The sequence below is a fragment of the Rhinatrema bivittatum genome, chromosome 9 (genome assembly GCF_901001135.1).
Source record: "Rhinatrema bivittatum chromosome 9, aRhiBiv1.1, whole genome shotgun sequence".
NCBI classification, from domain to species: Eukaryota; Metazoa; Chordata; class Amphibia; order Gymnophiona; family Rhinatrematidae; genus Rhinatrema; species Rhinatrema bivittatum.
This window is the reverse complement of record NC_042623.1, coordinates 6,836,837-6,853,280: the sequence shown is the minus strand read 5'-3', so window position 1 is coordinate 6,853,280 and position 16,444 is coordinate 6,836,837. Positions and strand designations below refer to the sequence as shown.

General features: G+C 43.7%; 1 protein-coding gene across 1 annotated transcript in view; it reads left to right on the top strand.

The window, feature by feature from the left end:
- The window catches only part of SEMA3D (semaphorin 3D), a 263,507-nt gene that overhangs the window by 96,408 nt on the left and 150,655 nt on the right, over positions 1-16,444 (top strand). The gene's annotated exons all lie outside the window — the stretch shown is intronic.

Sequence of the window (16,444 nt, the reverse complement as noted above, 5' to 3'; positions counted from 1 at the left end):
GCTGTACAAACACACAAAAGGACAGTGCCTGCTCAATAGAGCTTACAATCTAATAAGCCAAATATACAGGACAAGAGACTTGGGGTATTTCATAAAGCAAGACAATGGTTAAAAAGGAGGGAAAGTTAGTTAACAAGACTAAAAGCAGACAATAAAAGCAGATAGTCAGGCATAAGATTTAAAAGCTGTTTTAAAAAGGTGGGTCTTTAGCTGGGATTTAAATACAGCGAGAGAGGGAGCAGGACGCACCAGCAAAGGAAGACTACTCCAAGCAAAGGGTGCAGCCAGACGGAGTCTGGAATTGGCAATAGAGCAGAAGGGTAGGGATAGGAGGGACTTATCCAACGAGCAGAGTGCATGAGGAGGGGTGTAGAGAGAGATAAGAGAGGAGAGGTAGTGAGGAGCTGCAGAGTGAAGACTCTTGTAGGTGAGAAAGAGGAGCTTGAACTGAATGTGGGAGTGGATAGGGACCCAATGCAGTGACCTCAGAAGAGAGGGTTATGTGATTGTAGTGACTTTGGTGAAAGATAAGTCATGCAGCTGAATTTAGGACAGATTGCAGGGAGAGAGATGGATCACTGGGAGACTTGTGAGGAGCAGGATGCAATAGTCTAAGTGGGAGGAAATTTAATTTAATTTATTTATTTATTTAGAGCTTTTTTATACCGGCATTCATGATACAATCATATCATGCCGGTTTACAGATAACAAGGGGTGCAGTCACTTCGTACATATAACAAGTGCATAAGAAACAATAAAGTTATAATATAACAGGGTTGCTAGAACTGGTGCAGCAAGGAGACAATAATTAAAGAAAATTATACAGAAGTAAAATATTTACAATAAGCAGTATTTACATTATGCAGCATTGGTCTGTTAATGGATATTAGACTCGGGAAAGGCTTGTTTAAATAGCCAAGTCTTAAGCCTTTTTCTGAATGTTAATAAGCATGGCTCTAGTCTGAGATCAGGTGGTAATGTGTTCCAGAGAGAGGGGCCCGCCGTGGAAAAGGCCCGATTTCTGAGTTGTAGATGGTGTGTGGATTTGGTAGGGGGAATGAGCAGGGACCCTCTGTAGGCTTCTCTGATGGATCTGGATGATGTGTGTAGTAGGGATGTGCAGAGCAAAATTTTATGTTCATATTTTTTATGTCCGAAAGGGGGTCCCACTTGCGGCCAATATGGACATAAAAAAAATCCAATGAGTTGGGTATATGTACATATGTGCAAAAAAAAAATTTAAACCCCCTCACCCTCCTTAATCCCCCCCCCCGACTTACCACAACTCCCTGGTGATGGAGCGAGGAGTGAGGACGTCATTTCTGCAATCCTTGGCGAGAAGCATGTGACGTCGGTGGCACGTCGAGTGACGCGGCGTCACGTGATTCCCGGCTCGTTCGCGCCGGACGGCTCGTTCGGCCCAAAAAGAACTTTTGGCCAGCTTGGGAGGGCCTCCTGACCCCCCCAAGCTGGCCAAAAGTTCTTTTTGGGCCGAACGAGCCGTCCGGCGCCGGGAATCACTTTTGGCCAGCTTGGGGGGGCCTCCTGACCCCCCCAAGCTGGCCAAAAGTTCTTTTTGGGCCGAACGAGCCGTCCGGCGCGAACGAGCCGGGAATCACGTGACGCCGGCGTCACTCGACGTGCCGCCGATGTCACATGCTTCTCGCCAAGGATTGCAGAAATGACGTCCTCACTCCGCTCCATCACCAGGGAGTTGTGGTAAGTCGGGGGGGGGGGGGGGATTAAGGAGGGTGAGGGGGTTTATATTTTTATTTTGACTCAACAATCGCGATTTCCCACATATCGAACATATCTATGTTCGATATGTGGGAAATCCGATCGTTTATGTCGAATCAATTTTTTAAGTAAAAAAAAAAAATGAGTTGCGTTTCACTAATGCGGTCAATCCGAATGCACACCCCTAGTGTGTAGTCTGAGGGGGATTTGGAGGTTGAGAGGGGCTTGGGAATGGATGGTTTTATGGATGATGGTGATGGACTTGTGTAGGATTCTGAAGTGTATTGGTAGCCAGTGTAGATTTTTTAAAATAGGAGTGATGTGGTCTCTTCTTCTAGAGTTTGTCAGGATTCTAGCTGCTGCATTCTGGAGCATCTGAAGTGGTTTTATGGATGAGGCCGGGAGACCTAGCAAGATAGAGTTGCAATAATCTATCTTGGAGAATATAACGGCTTGAAGGACTGTTCTGAAGTCATGGAAGTGTAGGAGAGGTTTCATTCTTTTTATTACCTGTAGCTTGTAGAAGCAATTCTTGGTCGTATTGTTGATAAATGTTTTTAGATTCAGGTGATTGTCTATTATTACTCCTAGATCTCTTGCTTGTGTGACAATGGTATTAGAAGGGGCAATATGCAGGGAGTTGCTGTGTTCGGGAGTGATGAGGAGGAGTTCTGTTTTGGCTGAGTTTAGAATTAGGTTTAGGTTGGCGAGGAGACTATTTATCTCTCGGAGGCAGTTATCCCAGTGAGAAATGAGAGAGTAGTTAAGGGTGATGGGAGTGCGTTCAGAAAGGAAAGGATGGATTTTGGCAATGTTATAAAGAAAGAAATGACATGTTTTAGCAGTTTTTTTGATATGTGTAGAGAAGCACAGAGAGAAGTTGAAAATGACTTCAGGTTATGAGCGGATGGGACTGGGATGATGACAGAGAAAGGAGGAAGAGGGGAGGTGGCTTGGTGGGGGGGGAAAGATAAGGAGCTCTGTCCTGGCCATGTTGAGTTTAAGATGGCGGTGGGACATCCAGGCAGCAATGTCAGACAGGCAGGCCAAGATCTGGGATTGGATTTCTGGAGTACATAGGTAGATCTGGGAGTCATCGGCATAAACATGGTATTGAAAGCTATGAGAGAAAATCAGAGCACCAAGGGAATTAGTATACAGTGAGAAGAGGGCCCAGGACGGGACCCTGAGGAGCACCAACTGATAGTGGAATGGCAGTTGAGGAGGAACCTCCAGAGGCGTACTCTTGGGGGGTGCAATCCACCCCAGGTGATAACAGGGGTAGGGATGCCATTGCCGCCATCTCGTGGTGGCGTGGAGAAGAATTGTGCTGGCAGTTTTCCCTTCTCCCCACCAGCAAAAGTGAGGTCCTATGGTAGCACCGCCTTTCCCTGGAGCTGGAGGCAGAAGAAGAGGTCCAAAATGTGTATGAGAGAGCGAGAGACTGGCCCTGTGAGAATAATTGCCTGTGTATCAGAGGTTGTGTGTGTGTGTATGAGAGGGTGCCTGTTCGTGTGTGTGAGGGTGTGTAGGAGTGTGTGGGTATGTGTGGGTGTGTGTGGGTGTGTGTGTGTGTGTGTAGGAGAGGGTGCCTCTGTGTGTGTGTGTGTATGTGTTTGTGTGTGTAAGTGGGCCTGTTTATGTGTGTGTGTCAGTGAGTGCCTGTGTGGGTTTCTGTGATAGAGTGTGCCTGTGTATTTATGTGTGTGAGAGGGGTTAAAATTTCTGCGTGCTCCTCCAATCCACAGCAATCTCAGGATGACTAGAAATCTAAAGTTCCCAGATATGGAGAGAGATGGGTTTTTTTATCCTTATTAGTTTTAATTATTAGATGTGATTTGTCTATTGTTTTGAAATATGTTATTAGTGTTTGGTAATTCTATTCATCAGCTGTTTTGATATGTATATTTTTAGTATGGTTTTTCTATTCTGATTGATTTATATTTCTTGATTGTGTTGTTTTGAGGAATAGTTATGCTCTGATTTTCCATTATTGCACTGCATACTGAATCTGGCTTGTTGTGGTTTCCAGTTCAGTTTTTGTCTGCATATGTGTGTGTTAAAGTATGTGTGTGTGGGAGAGAGAGAGAGAGAGAGAGAGGAAACATGTGTGTGGGTGAGAGATAGAGGAAGCATGTTTGTGTTGGGAGAGAGACACAGAGGGAGTGTGTGTGTGTGTGTTGTCTCATACATCCACATGCTTCCTCTCTCTCTCTTTCTCACACACACACATGCACTCTCCCTGTCTCTCACCAAACATGCATGTGTGTGTGTGCATGTGAGAGAGAAGGCGCACATTGTGTTTGTACATGTGTGCCCCCAGTCTATGACAATCTTAGGATGACAGATAAGGATTTTAAAAACCTTCTGCTCTCCATATTTTAATTATTGGGTTATTTGATGTGTCTGCTGTTTTGAAATATTTTATTGATGTTTACGAAATTTTAAAATTATGTATGGCGGGGGGAAGGGGGGGGGGGTGCCAGATTCATATGTACGCCTCTGGGAACCACCAGAGGAAATGCTAAAAGTGCAATGGGAGAGGTAAGAAGAGAACCAAGACAGGACAGAATCCTGAAATCGAAGCGAGGACAGAGTATCAAAGAGTAAGTGGTGATCACCAGTGTCAAAAGCAGCGGACAGGTCATGGAGGATAAGGACAGAGTAAAGACCTTTGGTTTTAGCCATAAACAGGTCATTGGAAACTTTGGTAAGGGCTGTTTCAGTTGAATGTAGAGGGCGAAAACCAGACTGGAATGGATCATGAACGTCTTGAGATGTAAGAAAGTCAAGACAGTGGCAGTGAACAGCACGTTCAAGTAGTTTGGAGGCAAAAGGGAGAAGAGATATGGACGATAGTGGCAGGCAGGTAGGGTCCAGTGAGGGTTTTTTTAAGGAGTGGTGTGATCACAGCAAGTTTGAAGGTAGTAGTGGAGAATGAGAGATTGAGGATGTGACAGATGGAAGGGATGACTGCAGGGGAGATGGAGCTGAGGAATTGGATGGGGACAGGGTCAGAGGACCAAGTGGTGAGTTTGAGAAAGAGAGAAGACTCCACTGTGACATCAGGAAAGGAGGAGAGGGTGGCAGAGGTTAGGACCCAGCATGTTCCTTCCAGTTTACAAAAAAGGAATCTTTTTGCCATTCTGTGCCCGTTGGCGGGCCGTAAGTCCCAAGTAGTCTGTGCAATTTCCTTTTTGTGCAATATCATAGACCCCCACTTCCTTACAATTAAGGATCCTCTGTGCTCACCCTAGGGTTTCCTGAATTCTGTTGCTGGTTTTGCCTCCGCCAACTCCACTGGAAAGTTTCACCCTTTCTGAGAAGAAATATTTCCCAATATTGTCCCCGGGGCGGACTCCCGATGACGACCGGCCCGGGGATTCACTGCCCCGGCCGGCCCAGGAGATACCACATGGTCTGCCGAGCGCAGCTCTGTCACAGCCGCGCTCCGCAGACCACGTGACTAGAGCGACCGGCCCACCGGGGGATGCCCGATCCCCCGGTGGGCCAATCCGCCCCTGATTGCCCCTGAATCTAAACTAGATAGATTGTCCTGGTGAATATTGACTAAAAGCATGCATCAGCTTTCAGAGAAGACACATATTTGTCCAGATTAAAAAGAGGGGGGCAGTGTGTGTGTGTGTGTGTGTCTAGGTTAGGGAGTATACAGTTTATGTACATCTCATTTTGAAATCTATGCATATGCCCTGTTTTTCCCTGATCTGCTGCCTTTACAAATTACAGGTACAGGTTTTCGTGAGCACTTTGCATTCCTTGTAAGCAGTTTCCAAAAGAGTCACCGGATTCACAAATTGCACGCTTGCCTTGACACGCCATGGGTTACTCAAAATTGTTTGAATGCACGCATGTCTGTGAGCTTTCCCTAGCTTCTGTACAGAAGTCTCTTTAACACCCTTTTAATTACAAGTGGTTTGTTATGCCAGGAATACAATATTTCTATTTGTTTTTTTCCCGATTTGTTCCTGTGTAGTTAGGCTGCATAAGTGTTTCTGAGCTTATGTCTATGAGATAATCTGCTGACTGAAACGTTGGCAGGAGCTTTTAGCTTTCTGCCCTTAGCCTGAGCTGCTGTTATGGTGGAAGAATGTTTCCTCCAGGCTTAAAAAATAAAAGTGCTATATGGTGTTTTTGGAGAGAGAGAGAGAGAGAGAGAGAGAGAGAGAGAGAGAGAGAGAGAGAGAGAGAGAGAGAGAGAGAGAGAGAGAGAGAGAGAGAGAGAGAGAACCTAACCATAATGTCCTCTCCCTAGATAGGCATTTATATCCCTATGGGAGGCCCACCTAGTAACTCGAGGTGAGGTTTAGGTATTAGTGTAGGGGTTAGGGGCACCTTTGACATTCAACGTGAGATGTACGAACAGAACAGTGCTCTCTTGTGAAGATTTGATGACCTTCGGAGTGAGGAAACTCACCCAAAGATGAGATTTGTGCAATGTTCTTTCCACCTAGCTTGATGGACTCTCTATATTTAGTGCATTTTGATAAATCCAGGCCTATGTTTTTTATGGATAAGGGCAGACAACATATTATCACTTTTGTGATTTATTTATTTATTTACAAGTATTTATATACCGCTTTTACAAATGAAAATATTATCACAACGGTTCACAAGAATAATATTAAACTAAAATAAATTAAAAAGATTAAAAATTACACAAAATCAGTATAATAAACAATCAAGGTAAACACATTTTTACAAAATTAAACTACACTTAAAAAAGAGAAAGAAGAAAGTCTTGTGCCATTCAATTACCCTAAAGATAGGGGGAAAAAAAGGGTGGTGGGGAAATTGATTACATGATGTTGCGATGGTAGCAGTCCTACTCCTTTATCCTGCTTTCTGTGAGGGTTTGCAAGGATCAGGGTGCTTCCTCTGCCTAGCTGCATGTCATGTGCATGATTTTGAATTTCAAGAAAAGGATAATGCGGCTCATGCTTTCTGTAATGTAGTAGATAATATATTATATGTTTATGACTGGGGACCAGTCTGAAGGATCACATGAAGACAGAAGGCCTCAGATAATTTTAGGGCCTCTGAGCAGGATGTCATTAATCATTTGCAATCGTTAAAGCTGATGAAAATCTTTCTGAGTCCAGAATTTGATTGAAGAAAGCCCTAAATGCTGTTAGAGATGTTTAATAGGCGACCATTCAGATTAAATATTATACATTGCCTGTTCAAATTATATAATCCCCCCTTAATCGTTAAACAATGGGGAGTTTATTCCATTAACAATAGTTGCTTTGTTTCATAAAATAACTGCGATCATTAAAACCAATTAACAGTACGTGCCAAAACAAAATCTGAGTAAAAAGTTATGTCTATTTACAGGACCAAAAGCTGTTTCCATTCAACTATATCTTACAATAAAATCTTACAAAACATTTAGTGAAATTAATGTGTGGTTTGCTGTATTGATTTCAATTTAAGTTTTAATAATAAACATTTGTCTGCATATTCTCTTCCGGCTGCAAGGAAAGGTTGCAAAGACTTAAGAAAAGTATTTCTGAAATGATAAGAGATTATTAGGTAATAGCACACAGCACATACAGCTTGGCAGAGATGTCCCTCTAGAGATGCACTGATCCAAAATTCTGGATCTGGGGTTAGTAATCTCAGAGCATTCAATTTCATTCATTCGTTCTTGATCTAGCCCCATGACTGTGATTTTGACAAAGACCAGGATATACACTAAGATTTACAGATTACAGAAATGTTGAGATGCAATGCCCCCATGGATGTGTGTGATTATCTGGTTGTTAGAGGATTGCCTTCTCTTGACTCGTCTCTCAGAATCACGCAGTGTGGAGCTCTGAACTCACCGTGTCAAAAAGAAATGGCTGCGTGCAGGCAGCCAGAAGATTTGGAGCTCATCAGAATTTCCCCAGGCACATAGGAAAAATCTGCCAGATTCTTCCCAGCAGAACTGGGGAACATCAACATGTACCTGCAAAAATCGAAATCAGATCCAAAAAATCTGAGGAATTCTACTTCAGAGTTTACTTTATTTCCAAATTTGATATTCTACTGCTGCAAGGCAGATTACGCAAATAAATGCACTAGCAGGAAAACAGTTGGCCTAAAATTCTTCCTTGAACCACCAAAGCTTTATTTTTTTTCTTAAAAGCTGACTATGTAGTTGCCAACCTAATATCCAATGGTTCAATATTCCAAAGATGGCCTGCAAAGTCAATTTACAGTCACCCTTTTCTTAAAAACCCATTCTCTCTGTTAAACTTATTCCCCCCCCCCCCAGTTGTTTGTAAACCGATGTGATATTCATTTGAGTGTCGGTATATAAAAGTTTTAAATAAATAAATTTCAGACGTGGAGAGAACCTGAAGAAATTCTTGTTGAAAAGAGCCAAGGAAATGCGCAGATACATATTATTTCAGACGAGAAAGATAATCAGGACCTTGGTTGTGTAAACATTTGTAAACAATATGAAGGACCCTGAACTGACTCCAAAGCAAACTTCTGAAGATTCAACACAAAATCTGAAATTTCCTCTCACACTCACCAGCAAAGTTGGAGATCTGTTCAAACTTGCATTCGTATAGTTGGGTTTATTTATGACTTGCCTGTACAGAAGATCGAGGTGAGATATGATTAAAGATTCATAAAATCAACATATACACTCAACAATAACATAAAAAAGCAAGCAAAACAAAAACAGAACTGTTGTACCTACTACTGAGAGTCAATTCCAGAAACCTAGGTCCTGATACAATGAGATATCATCCACTTAGAGCATGAGTGAATAATCAGAGAGCAGTGCCGGTGGAAGGTGTCCACTGCCCTAGGCGGTGGTGTCGTCACGTGATCTCTCTCTGCACATGACAAACGACCCAGCTTCTCAAAGAAATACATACCCACAAATGGAAAACGCCTTCCAGTTCCATGCCTTACTTTTCATCTCATCCGTCCTTTCCAAACTGCCGTCCTTACCGGCTACTCTGCCACCCCGCCACTTCTGGTGCCTACCTCACCTGATGCTTCTGCCTGCCCTGCCCAAGAGGCAGCAAATAAAAGGTAAAGAGATCATGGATCAGATTAACTAACTGCCAATGCCCAAGCCTCCTGGAAGAAGTACATTTCTAACAGAGGAAGGGACTCGGGAAGAGAATTTGAAGCAAAAGGTTCCTCCACTAAAAGGCACTGTCACGAGCCTCTGCCAAATGAGCTGGCTTGGGAGCTGCAACCTCTAGCAAACATTTATTAGCCAAGCTCAATGCCCTTGATGGCTCATAGATCCTCAGGACCTAATTAAAACAAACAGGAGCTGGGTCATGAATGAATTTATAGCCCGGCATAAGAATCTCGTGTTTTCTATGCCATTGAATGGTAAACAATGTAAATTGGCACTTATGAGGGAAAAATGTTTTCAGAAAGGAGAACCTATAGTATTTGAGGATTCCTTTTTAATTGCTGGAAATCTGTGCATATTCTGTTAAATCTATTTTGTAAAGATTTACAATCTCTATTGTGAAGTTGTTTGCTATTCTGTCTGAATAGACGACTGTACCTGATTACTATCGTGGGAACAATTTTCAGAGCTCCATGTTGTGTGCAAAGAATGCAGGCCATGTGCAGAGTATCCCCCATACATTGCTCCAGTTCTCATATTGGTCCACAAGCAGGGACAAAGTTATTGAAAAACATACAGACGTTCAGCCACATTGAAGGAAAGGCAATCGTCAGCCGATTCATGCTGATAAAAAATTGCTTTGAAAATTGTTCTCTAAATGTCTCAGAGATGCATGCGTTGAGAACACAGAGGGACCAATGCAATACAGTGCGCTTATTTGAGCGCACTGTTTAGCCTGCAGTTGGATGTGGGCTGCGAGGGTGCGTGCACAGCCCCTTATATTATAAGGGGATTAGTGCCTCCACAATGCTCGTCCAACGTGCTTGGAAACTAAACTAATAGCACACATCACATGCAAATGCATGTGAATGAGGGCTGTTCAGCTTGGAGAGGAGACGGCTGAGGGGGGATATGATAGAGGTCTTTAAGATCATGAGAGGTCTAGAACGGGTAGATGTGAATCAGTTATTTACACTTTCGAATAATAGAAGGACTAGGGGGCATTCCATGAAGTTAGCAAGTAGCACATTTAAGACTAATCAGAGAAAATTATTTTCCACTCAACCCACAATTAAACTCTGGAATTTGTTGCCAGAGGATGTGGTTAGTGCAGTTAGTGTAGCTGGGTTGAAAAAAGGTTTGGATAAGTTCTTGGAGGAGAAGTCCATTAACTGCTGTTAATCAAGTTGACTTAGGGAATAGCCACTGCTATTAATTGCATCAGTAGCATGGGATCTTCTTAGTGTTTGGGTAATTGCCAGGTTCTTGTGGCCTGGTTTGGCCTCTGTTGGTCTGACCCAGCATGGCAATTTCTTATGTTCTTATGTTAGTTATTCACTCCCAAAGCAAAAAGAAAAGTGAGTCCAATACACACAATTTTGCGCTCAGAAATGTTTGCCTGCCCAGAGCAAACATTAATTTCTGAGCACCCCAACATGACCCTTAATTTAAATATTGCATGGCACCCCCCAGGAGAGGTACCTGGGGGTGCGTTAGGAAACGGGCGCTGAACACTCAGCGCTCCCTTTCGGCACTTTTTATTTGCATCAGCCCCAGAGTTGGGGGCATCACAGCATCCAAACTTTAGCCCCCTCTTCCATTGTCAGATCGAAAATCATTTACTATAACTTCACTCCACATTTGCATAAGATTAGAATTTTGCCTTTCATGAAACACAGGAAGAGTTTTAAACTCTGGCCCCTGTGAAACTTTACAGGGCAGTTGGATCAAGAGGGCACACAGGAAGCCTTTCCTCAGGTAGAACAGTGCTTTATCTGCAGACATTTGCTGGCGCAGGGCCTCGATGTGCATAGTCTTACTCGCAGTGACGAGAGGCGTTTCCAGAGGCGAGATCCGGGGAGGGGTTGGCTTACATTTGCATTTTATCGCCGGGGAAAACTGACTGCATAGATCAGCAGGTGTAAATGCATGCGGGGAGAATTTGCAAAGTAAAGTAGGCACTTACTTTCACTTTGAAAATTGGAGCAAAGTCTGAGGGTAAAAGGTACCTGTGTACTCTGCACTTATGAGGCCAATATTAAAATTACTCACATCGGAGGTAATTTTCAAAAGAGTTACGCACATAAATGTAATTGTAAATGTTGTGATTCGGTTCATGGCTGGAGCTACGAGCCACCTCTTACCTTGCAGCAGGTGCCGTGAATGACCTGGTTCCTGTGGCCCACAGTCATCTCCACCCCTTCTCTGTGGCTAGTGCCGTGTTCCGGTCTCTCCTCTGCGGCCGGTGGCCGCCATCTTGCCAGCACAGAAAGAGACGTGCCAGGGTTCCCTCGTGGCACGGAGCCACCGCCGTCTTCGGCAGGCCTGAGGCCTGCTCCTCGGCGGCTGGACACCGCCTTTGCTCCACCTCCTTCATGCGGCAGGGAGTTGCCTCCAGCGTCGGGGTCTGCTCCTGCACTTCAGCGTCAGCAGGGCTGCTGTCCGTGGTCCTACAGACTTCCTCTTCCTGCCTTCTAGGGGCGGGCCCGCGTCTTCTCTTCAGAGTTAAAGGGCCAGTATGGAGTGGTCCCTCTGGCTCCACCTGTGAGCTCCTCCCTGGACGTTGTCTCCTTAGCCCTACAAAAGGGCTCCTCCATCACTTCCAACTTGCCTTCTCAAAGAGTTGGTCTTTCCTGGACTTTTTGCTCTCCACTCTTGCTTGGCATTCTTCTTGGGATCCCTCTTCGTTCCTGGTCTCTTCTCTGGATTGTTTCTGGTCTTTCCTGATGTGTCCTGTGTTCCAGCATTCCTTGATGTCCCAGCGTTCCCAACGTCCTTCGTCTCTGAGGATCCTGATGTCTTCCTGTCTTGAAGTTCTTCATCCATGTTCCTGAGGCTCCGTCGTTCCATCCCAGTGGACTGTGACCAGCCTGGCCGGGCTGTATAGGGCGCTGGCGGGATTCTTCCATTCCATGGGGCTGAAGATCCTCTTCGTCTATGTCTAGATGTCTTCGGTGTTCCTGATGTCATCATCCCCCATCCTTGATGTCCTGATGTTGCCCTATCCTAGGGCAGGTCCCACTCCCCTCGTGGTCTGTGAACAGCCAGCTGGCTGTGTAGGGCATGTAGGGGACAGAGTGGTCCACGACCAGCCTGGCCGGGCTGTGTAGGGCGCCTGAGAGACCTTGCTTGCCTCCTCCTTCCTTCTGTTCCTGGATCATCCTCCTCTCTGTGCTGCTTTTCACCGAGTGTCCATGAGTGGCGGTGGCCCTGCACTCTCTTAAGAGTTCTGGACTTTTAACTTCCTGATTTTAACTTGCCTTGCCTTGCCTCGCCTGAGTCTTCATCTTCCTCAATGCCTGAGTCTTCGTCTTCCTCAATGCCTGAGTCTTTGTCTTCCTCTACGCCTGAGTCTTTGTCCTGTGGCAGATGTCTCCGCCCGCCCTTGTCCTCTGTCTGGCCTGACACCCTTGCTGTTACCCAGCAACAGGTCTGAAAGGGCTTGGAGTGGTCGGAGGACCACTCAGAGACCACCATTGCATTGATGGTCTCATCGGGATGTGCAGGTCCAGTGGAGGGTCAGGGACTCCATATTCCCAGACGAGGATATGTCTCTCCGCAAGGGCACTCTCATCTCATCCCACATTGGAGAGCGCCCCCTAGTGCTCCCTTCCATCACATTGCAACAGTAAAAAAAGCCCAGTTTTAAGCATGGAAATGCTTTTTAAAATCAGGCCCTCAGTATACTGAGGAGAAGGACAGTGTGACAGAGTGAGAGCATTAAATACATGGCATTTGCTGAACGGATAAAAAATGGATGCAGTTTTATTATGACTTGAAAATATAGAAAATACAGCAGTAAAAGACCTGATGTAAAAGGAAAGAAAAAACAGACTGGGTAAGGTACAACATCTAGAACATTGGGGGCAGGATTCATTCAACTTTTTTGCCAGAGACACAGAATGGGTGAAAGGCCTTAGCAAATCAGTCCCTAAAATAGTAAATATGTACAAACAACAACTGAACAAGGTACCTTCTGCTTTCTCTTAGTATTGTTTTGTATTGTTCTTTACTATCTGACATCTTTGCAGACAAAACGATTCAGCATTGTGGGAGAAAGCCCTAGAAATCCATTTGTGGTGTAATGGGGGAGCACAGGGACCCGGGATAAAAGCTGCCCGGCTCGTCTGCTCTGTTGCTAAGGCTGTTTGCTTCATAGATTTAGATTTTCTTTTATTGTACTTTTGGACATAGAAATAAACATTTGAGCTTTAAACCTATAGGACAAAGTGGACAAGAGAGAAGGAGGTTTATGACGAGGGGTGGCATTGGGTCTTCACGTGTGTTCTTCTCAGCTCATAGTTGGAAACAAAGCCTTCCTTATCACAGGCCTATCATGCTTAGTGCAGTTTAATGCTGCACAAACGATCATTACCACTATTTATTTATTTATTTAGTGACTTTTCTATACCATCATTTAGAGCGATTCCTTCACAACGGTTCACAATAGGCACAAAATATAAAATAGTAGAAAAGAAAAGAAAAATGTGATCAAGTGCCAAACATCTCACTTAAAATACAAGTTTACATAGTAATAATCACTTTAAATATCACGTTAAAACATCAAATATTAATATCCCTAAAATCCATAGTCTATAAAATAAAATGTCTGAAAATCTTAATAGAAATACCATTTCAAAATATAAAACAATAATAAATAAATAAGACTATTCTATAAATCATTAATCTCTGGGGCAAATGCCTGTGTAAACAGCCAGGTTTTAAGATCTGTTTTAAAACGTTTGTGCTCCGTAAGTAATCTTAATTCCTGTGCCATCGAGTTCCACGATGTCAGGCCTGCTAGTGATATCGCTCTGTCTCGAACTTGAGTAAGCCGCGCAGATTTTAACGATGGTATTGGGAAAAGAGCTTTATTTGCGGAACGTAGGTTTCTTTGTGGGGCGTGTATTCGCAGTGTTATATTAAGCCATTCTACGCTTTCGTCATGTAATATTTTATGGATGCTGCAGAGGATATTGTACGGAATTCTATATTCAGTCGGAAGCCAGTGCAGGTTGCCCAGTATTGAGGTGGTGATAAGATTCTGGCCATAGTATTCTGTAATATCTGTAGTGCTCTTAGAACTGATTTGGGTAACCGAGTAGGAGAGAGCTACAGTAATCTGTACTTGTGAATATTAGTGCTTGTAAGATTGTTCTAAAATTTGGAAACGGTAGTAACGCTTTCAGATTTTTTAGTAGCATTAATTTTGCATAACCCTCGCTAACTTTTAATGATGTATGTTGTGAGCAGTGTTTCCAGCAGTCTAAGTATTTCTACCATTCAGACAATCCCAATGTCCTTCTCTGAGAAGGAGATTTCCCATGTCAATAGACCAGGGTTAACTTGCTAAACTAATTAATTACGTGTGTCCTAAATACAGGGGGAATGGATGTGTACTACTTGGAAGGACTTAATGTACCCTGATGAAACCCGACATCTGATGAACTGGGCATAGCTGAACTGTAACGTGTTCGAGCAGTCTACAAGTTCATTATGCCAAGAAGACAACAACCAGAGCTTTATAAAAACAGTGCTTTACCAGAAGGCAAATTCTAGGAATAATTAAAAAGGGAGTTCATTTGGATTTGATTCCTGTTTAATTTCTTCTTAAATCTTAAAAGGAAAGGAGTGTTGTAAGCCATTGAGGAAAGTTATGTAAGGACAAGTGATGGCATGTGCTCCTCCCTTTCCGAGGCATACCTAGAGTATTTGGCACCTGGGATGGATAATTCTTTGGCACCCCCCACCCCCACTATATAATTTAAAAATGTCCAAAAGATGGATAAAATACTTCAAAACAGCAGACATATCAAATGACACTCAATAATTAAAACTAATAAGGATTTCAAAAATCTACCGCTCTCCGTATCTGTCATCCTAAGATTGTTGTAGGCTAGGAACATGTGTACACACACACACACAATATGCTCCCTCTCATACACACACATACATGCTTGGTGAGAAACAGAGGGAGCATGTGTGTGTGTGTGTGAGACACACACACACACACACACACACACACAATATGCTCCCTCTCATAAAAAAAAGAAGTTGCACTGGGGGATTCAGCAGCTGCTGTTGTGTAAGCCGAGCATGTGCCTGTACATTACTGACCGTCTCCGTACTCTTCTGCAGCTGCTAATGGAGTCATGGAAGTACAGCGGCCCTTGTCCTTTGCCCGTGGCTTTTGCTTATGAAGTCTGGGTTAAGTGGTGGGGGCTCAGAGTGAAGTGCTGGAGGGTCCTGGGCAAGCTGGCGAAAGGCTGGGCGAGGGGACGGCTCCACGTACATGCAGAATTATTTTCATAAGCGGAGCATGCGCCGCCTCCATTAAGATCAAAGCCTCCGCCCTCATCTCTTGAAGAGGAAGCAAGGCCACGAGGGGTAAAGTGAGATGAAAAACTGAAGATGGAGGAGCAGATAGCGCAGGTCGCTAAAAGTACGTTTTGGAAATTGAAACGGAGACCTCATGTAGAGCTGCCAGCCCTGCGTGCAGTAGTGTGCAGCAGAGACCTCCGTAATGTCGGCCTGAAAATTGCAATTCACCCACGGGCAGCTCGGGAAGGGCGCCAGCAGTGCCGCCATTGCTGCAATTACATTGGTTGCTGGTAGAAGCAAGATGTCAATTTAAATGTCTAATCTCGGCCTATAAAAGGTTAAGAGGGAGTGGGTTCACCACATTTGAAAAGGTAAGAGGCGGCAAGAAATCTGTCTGTGGTTACAAAAGATCCGGTGCCGCTGGCACCACCTAAAATGTTCTGTCGTCTGAGATCCTTTAACACTTCCCTTCCGTCTTCTGCCCTGATTTTGTGGAGTTGATTTAAAGCAGTTTTGGAAAAAATTGAAAACAGGGTTTCTGTCTACAGTTTTCAATTAATCCCATGATGAACTATCAAGGGCTGATAAAACGTTTGCAAGAGCTGGCAATGTGATCTATACAACAGCGTTCATGAGATCTTGTAGAAATAATTGTTAGGGGGATGTGATGATGGTAGATGCCAATTGGTGTAGAAATGTATTTTATTATTTTAATGTTATGTTGTATTTTTTTTTTGTATATTGCATTTTGTTTTAGAATTGTACATCGCTTTGGGCATTTTTAACAGTAAGGTGATTAATAAATGTTATTAATAAATAACTGGGGGTTATTACGCACAGAAGTTGCAATTATTACATGCACTTTTATAAAATGGGTAGTGAAGTTATGCGGTTTCTTGCATTACATAGTTCTGGGGCAGATAAGCAGGGTATTTTACACTCTGTGCCCCTCCCACGCTGCTGTAACTTTACTTGACTTTCTGTTGAACGTTACTCACCCTATGGGGCCGATGCAATAAAAAGCGCAGAAAGCAGGCGCTGAAAAGTCAGTTTTACCAGCGTCGGTCTTCATAACTCGGCGGTCTGTCGAGGTTAAAGTAAAAAAAAAAAAGAGAAGTTCAGAAAAGCAGTTTTTTCTGCTTTTCTGAACTTCTTTTATTTATTTATTTATTTATTTATTTATTTTTATATACCGATGTTCCTGTAAAGAATACATATCGCACCGGTTTACAAGGAACTGAACAGTCGCCTCCAGGGCGGAAATACATTAAAACA